We start from the raw sequence: 6,000 nt of genomic DNA, 5'->3' as shown, positions 1-6,000 counted from the left end.
TTTTATCCTCAGCACAATTACAGGTGAAAGACACTACTATTGTTCTAGTGTTGTCTTGCCCAGGGCTATAGAGCTAGGAAAAGATGCCTCCCAAAAATCTGTGGGACCACCTTTGGTTTTCTTCTTCGTCCATTACCCACCCGTTTCTCTCCTTCGCCAGCTGCGCTTCCCAGCCAGCCCCTCGCTCGCCCCGGGCGCTCGGCTGATCAGCAACCCGGCTCACCCCGGGGGCGTGGTAATCGGCCCAGACCGCGCCCCCTCCCCCGCGACGGCCCGCCCTCTTTTCCCCTGACCGCCGGCTGAGAGGCCGAGCGTGCGCGCGCGCCCCCGCTCGCGGCCCGGCTCTGTCTCGGGAGCGTGCTCTGTGTGGCCGCCGCCGCCATGTTGTTGTGGTTGTGAGAAGGCGGCGGCAGCGGCAGTGGCAGAGGAGCAGCCGGTCGAGACGCTCCAGCGGCCCAGGCCCTGCCCCCCGCCGGCCCTGGCTGGGAGCCTTGTGGGGTGGCGGAGGAGGCTGTGCCGTGACGGGCCTCGCCATGTCCTGCCGCCCGGTAAGGAAGGCCCCCCCTCCCGCCCCGTCTTCTCCGGGGGCGAGGAGGAGCTGGAGGAGGGGCGGGCCTCGGCCCGGGCGCGGCGGCTGTCACCCTCTGAGTAGGCGGCGGCGGCCCGCGGGGGGCTGGGGACGGCGTGCGGGGCTCGGGGAGGGTGGCCCGGGCGGCGGCCGCGGCCGCCAGAGGGAGGCGCGGGAGCGGGAGATCAGCGGCCCGGCGCGGCCCGGACCTTCCGGCGCGGAGGAGGCGGGGTCCAACCCGGGCTGCCTTCCTGAACTTGGTGGGGAAGGGCCCACGGGGCTAGGGGTGTGAGGCGCTACCACGCAGCGTCCGGGGAAATGTCCGCGGACCCCCGGGAGGTGAGTGTGCGCCCCTCGCCCCGACCGGGTCTGTGGGAGTCCTCCATGGCGAGAGGCCGGAGGTCGGGGGCCACGGAGCCCCCGGGGCGAGCGGAGCGGGCCCGGGACTTGTGGGAAGGAGGAGTGGCCGCCTTACTGTGCAGCAGGCATCACCCTGACCTGGTAGTGCTTGGGTGGGAAGGATGGTTCGGAGGCGGTTGAGAGAGCTCCAGCAACACTGGTCAAATAGCTCCACGAAAGATTGGCAGAGTAATTTCTCAGATGAAAATCGGGCCACTAAACGTATTGAATCCTGCTGCGTAGGACCCCTAAGATAATATTGTTGGTTGTACTTTGGGCTGGAAAACTTCCTTCAAAGTAGTGGGGGTAAATTTTATGGCCGTTTTAATAAACTCATCGGGGGTCTGATAGTCCTCACCTGTGAGTTTTGCACATTAGCTATTGTTGGGTAATGATGGTCAGGTGTCGTCTCCAGACTGAGGCCTAAATTCTTAACCGTTTTAGTATCTTGACATACACTTTGTTACCTGACAGTATCTATTTTTTCACAACGAGGGAAAAAAAGTTGGCATGCCCTTCCAGTTGAGCTTCACCCTTGTTTCTCATAATGTTGACAACAGTGCCATCGAGGCCTGGGTTGAATTAGGTGAGATGATTTTTTTTTAATGTAAAGTAGTCGTGACTTGTACATGAAGAGGTGTTGGGGACCCTTCCCCTTTCAGATCCAAGGCTGTTTCAGTAGGGCAAGAGACAAGACGCGTGTTGCTTTTGCTCAGAGACCAGCTAAGGTAAGGTGTGTTGGTGGCAAGCAGAAAGTCTTCTTTTCCAAGGCCTGTGACTTGGTTGGGTAGAAGAGCTTAGAGAATGACACTGTTTTGAGTAAACCCAGTACAGTATGTGTCATTTAACTAAGTTTGGAGAGTTCTAGAATTTTAGATTTGCTCCCTATAAAGGCTTCTTCAGCTCTAATTACTTTCCTCATTTTCAGGTGGCCCTGAGCTGTTCGAGTGACCAGCACACTAGTGCAGCCTCACTTGTAGTTAGTTAATGGCAAGCCATTAGGAGAACCGAGGTTTTCCCTACTTGTAGGCCAGTTTTTTTAGTTCAGTCCTTACCTAATTAAATACCAGTTGTCGGAAATAATAGGGACTGCCTGAAATGGCTGATTCCTGGGCCTCACACAGGACCTGGTGAATTAAAATCTCTGAGGGTGGGGCCTAGGAATCCATCCTTACAAAACTCCCTGAATGATTCTGGTCAGCCAGGTTTGTGAACTTGTGCTTTAGATCGCTTTTGGTATTCCAAAAGATTTCCACTAATTACGACTCCTGAGGAGTGTTTTTAATTGTTTATACAATTTCAGAGGTATGGAGGAGGGGGGAAGCCTGAGAGACAAAACTGAAAATTGAGCATCTCTTAAAATATAATGGATTTATGTAGGGAAAACAGATTTGTTGCCAAAATTATTTGTGCAGGTTCTGAGGAACACACTTGATAAAATTAGAGGCTGCTTGACTGGAGGTTATATCCAGAGATACAATGAGGAATCCAGAGGAAAGAAGCAGAGAAGGAGAGGCAGTAAGTCTGCTTCTGGCCCACAAAGAGCTCCACTGAAGGTGCTTCCCAGCATCATGATTGCTCCTACACCATCTGATTCAGTTTCTAGTAAAGTGTTGGGTAGGGCAGGTGAATTAGCAGTCCATTTGAGACAAGGGTTGTGAACCAGGCAGGTTTACTGTGGACTGTGAAAAGTTGTTGAAATATGCCTGAGGCCCTGAGGACTGGTAAAGTCAGTTTTAAAATCTGTTGCAGTTTTGGTTAACACCTTCTGTGGTAAAGTGGAGTGCTGAGTTACCAAAGGAAGTAGTCATATTGCAGAGGGGGTGTGGTGAGGTTTGTTATAAGTTTGGAAGAGTTGGAAGAAAATGTTACAGTTGTATAGAGCAGTGAAGGAGTTTGCTAAATATCCTGTTAAATCATAGTGTAGTATTGTTAGAGAAGTACACCTAGTTGTCCACTACAAGAGCCAGAGGCCATGTTTGTTTTGTTCTTTGGTGTCTCCAGTAGCTAGCATAGTTCCCAGCATATACTGTGCTCTCAGATATTTGTCGAGTAAATGAATAGTATTGAGATGGGAAAAAGAACAGTTTTGGTGGTTGATAACAATGTTTGTTATTAAAAGTTACTTGATCATTTGCATTGGATTAAAAAGTGAGTTTTTAGTCCTTGTGGTTTGGAACTTTGAGATCCCATCAGGAGATTCTGTTTTCTAAAGACTGCTATTGCACACTATCCTGTTCTCTAGTTTTTGAGTCTTAAATGTGCCTTAATATTTTTTTTGTGTGTGTATGTGTTTCTTAATTTTTTTAGGTATTGGTGTTTTTTTTTTTAAGCACATTTTGTTAGATGCAGAGGTATTTAGAATAATGGGAAAGCTGTAGATTGGCAGAGATTGTGTCATTGATTTGATTCTGTGACTGCTGTTAGGAATGTCGCTTCTCTGGACCTCAGTTTTCTTATCAATCTACGATTAAAGGCCTGTACTTGTTGACCTCAAGTAGTTTCTCCAGCCTGAATTTGGAAATCTTTAATAATTTGTAATTGTTACTTAGTATTAATCTCATATAGGTAGATGAACCTTTTAATTAAAAAAAAAACTGAAAAAAGAACATTCTGTTTTGAATTCTGCTTTTGACTTATGGATTTTAGACATTGTCCAAAAGTGCTCTGGAATTGAGCTCATGTTGCAAGTATTATGCAGAAACAACATGCTTATGCTGTTGTAATTAACTTAGTGTTGAAATCAAAATGGATTTCACATAGGGAACTTCAAAATTTAGTGTGAAGCCACAAGATTAAGAATGATTCGGGGGAAGTTTGTGTAATTTATGTGGTCAGCTATTTCTTACAGACCACCCAATTTGTAATTTTCTGTGGTGAATTTATATGTAATTTATAATCAGTGAAACTTAAGACAAAGCGTGAGATTAAATACACATCCAATTGAATTAGGATTCCCAGTAATTTAAGAGGCTAGAAATTGTTAATATTCATTGTTATTTTTAATTTCATGCTTGTATCTTCACTTTTGCGCCTAGAACCTTAACTTTAAATTCACATTTGTATCAGATGTTCAAGTGAAAACTATTGTAGCATGGCATTGGATGACCAGTAAGTCCTGGGTTCAAGCCTGGGTTGTGCTTCTCATTAGCTGTATTGTTTCTGGCAAACAACATAACCCTTCTGAGCTTCAGTTCCTTCATTAGTAAAAGGAAGAAGGAGCAAATTCTCTGTTTATATCAACCTGTCAGTGAGGATCAAATGGAGTGGTGTATATGAAAAGCAATCTAAAAATGTAAGGGGATGATAATGGAGTCAATATTGTATTAGAATCCTATTTTCCTGGAAGAGTTGGCTTGTGGAGCAGTGGTAAAATCTGGTATCTGCTGTCAAGTGCAGAATTTACTAATATCTCTGGTAAAGCAACAACAAAATGTCTGTACTCTGCCTGGAGAAACCTTTTAGCAAGCACTTGTACAGTCTGCCAATAGAAATGGTCACAGTGTTTCAGGAAACTTCAGAGGGATCTGGGAGTCTTACATTTGTGCCCAGGTTTGCACGTGGAGTAGACTTGCTAGATTTCACACATTTTGTTATGTGTAGAATGGTGGTAGAAAGTGGAAAGGGTCAAGGAGTTTAGTACATTCTGTGTAAAGTTTAGGGCTCTGTTTTCTAAATGGCAGGTGACAGCGTCATAGGGTAGTGAAATCAATGTGGTGATTTCTAAAAACTAGAGAATATCAGCACATCAGAAATGGTAAAAATAATTATTGATTTGGGAAAACTTTTGTTGTTTTAATACATTTATATATGTGTATTGAGTTGCAACATAAAATGTATTTTTTCTTTTCTTTTTTTTTGTTTTCTGCACCACATGTCTTGCGGGATTTTGCTTCCCCAACCAGGGATCAAACCTGTGCTCCCTGCAGTGGAAGCATGGAGCCCTAACCACTGTACTGCCAGGGAATTCCCTTGTTTGGACTTTTAAAATACATGTGCTATTGTTTCCTTAGGCTGAATTCCTAAAAGTGGGCTTACCTGGCAAAGGGTTTTTTTTTTTTTTTTTAAATTTACTTTTGGCTGCGTTGGGTCTTCGTTGCTGCACCCAGGCTTCCTCTAGTTGTGGCGAGCGGGGACTACTCTTCATTGCGGTGCGCGGGCTTCTCACTGCAGTGGCTTTTCTTGTTGTGGAGCACAGGCTCTAGGCGCACGGGCTTCAGTAGTTGTGACACATGGGCTCAGTAGTTGTGGCCTGCAGGCTTTAGAGCGCAGGCTCAGTAGTTGTGGCGCACGGGCTTAGTAGCTCTGCGGCATGTGGGATCTTCCCGGACCAGGACTTGAACCCGTGTCTGCTGCATTGACAGGCAGATTCTTAACCACTGAGCCACCAGGGAAGCCCCGGGTTTTGTTTTTTAAATTTGAATATACTCAGGGCACCCTCTAGATAGGATGCTATTTTAAAGTCTCAGCAAGAGAATATCAGTGTCCAATTCCATGTATTCTTTTTTTTTTAATTGGGGTAAAATTGCTTTACAATATTGTGTTAGTTTCTGCTGTACAATGAAGTGAATCAGCTATATGTATGCATATATCCCCTTCCTCCTGGACCTCCCTTCCACCCACCCATTTAGGTTGACACAGAGCACCGAGCTGAGCTCCCTGTGCAATTCCATATATTCTTGCTAGTGATTTACTACCTTTTAGCTTGTTGGTGGGAGTTTAAAATAGTTTGGGAATAGTTTTCCTTTGTTCTTTTTTCAGCATCAGATCTTAGCCTCTACAGCGTAACTGTGGAAGGGGCAGGTAAAAATGAAAGTGCAGTGATAGGGACTATTTTAGACCAATGGTCTGTAAACTTTTTGATTGCTCATCCCAACAGTAAAAAAAAATTTGAGTATTAATGTTCAATCCTTAAGTATTTAATTTACAAATAATATGTATAGTAACTGGTTATTGTGTACCTTATAAAAATATAAACAAAAAATTAACAAGGATGAGAATTAAAAATAAAGTTCAAATATCTTTCTTGTTTA

At 45.2% G+C, this 6,000-nt stretch overlaps 1 protein-coding gene across 6 annotated transcripts in view; it reads left to right on the top strand.

The window, feature by feature from the left end:
• The first annotated feature begins 360 nt into the window (after window positions 1-360).
• Window positions 361-6,000, top strand: part of MTMR3 (myotubularin related protein 3) — a 136,822-nt gene continuing 131,182 nt past the window's right edge. For 5 of the 6 annotated variants that reach the window (XM_032654188.1, XM_032654187.1, XM_032654184.1 and 2 more), the window contains exon 1: window positions 361-548. The gene's annotated coding sequence lies outside the window, so the exon portion shown is untranslated. Of the gene's footprint in view, window positions 549-770; window positions 908-6,000 lie in introns of those variants that run through there. The other variant, XM_032654186.1, reaches the window with a different exon arrangement.

This window comes from Phocoena sinus, chromosome 14, assembly GCF_008692025.1.
Source record: "Phocoena sinus isolate mPhoSin1 chromosome 14, mPhoSin1.pri, whole genome shotgun sequence".
Lineage (NCBI taxonomy): Eukaryota > Metazoa > Chordata > Mammalia > Artiodactyla > Phocoenidae > Phocoena > Phocoena sinus.
Note: the sequence above shows the minus strand (reverse complement) of the source record. Positions and strands in the feature narration are given on the sequence as shown.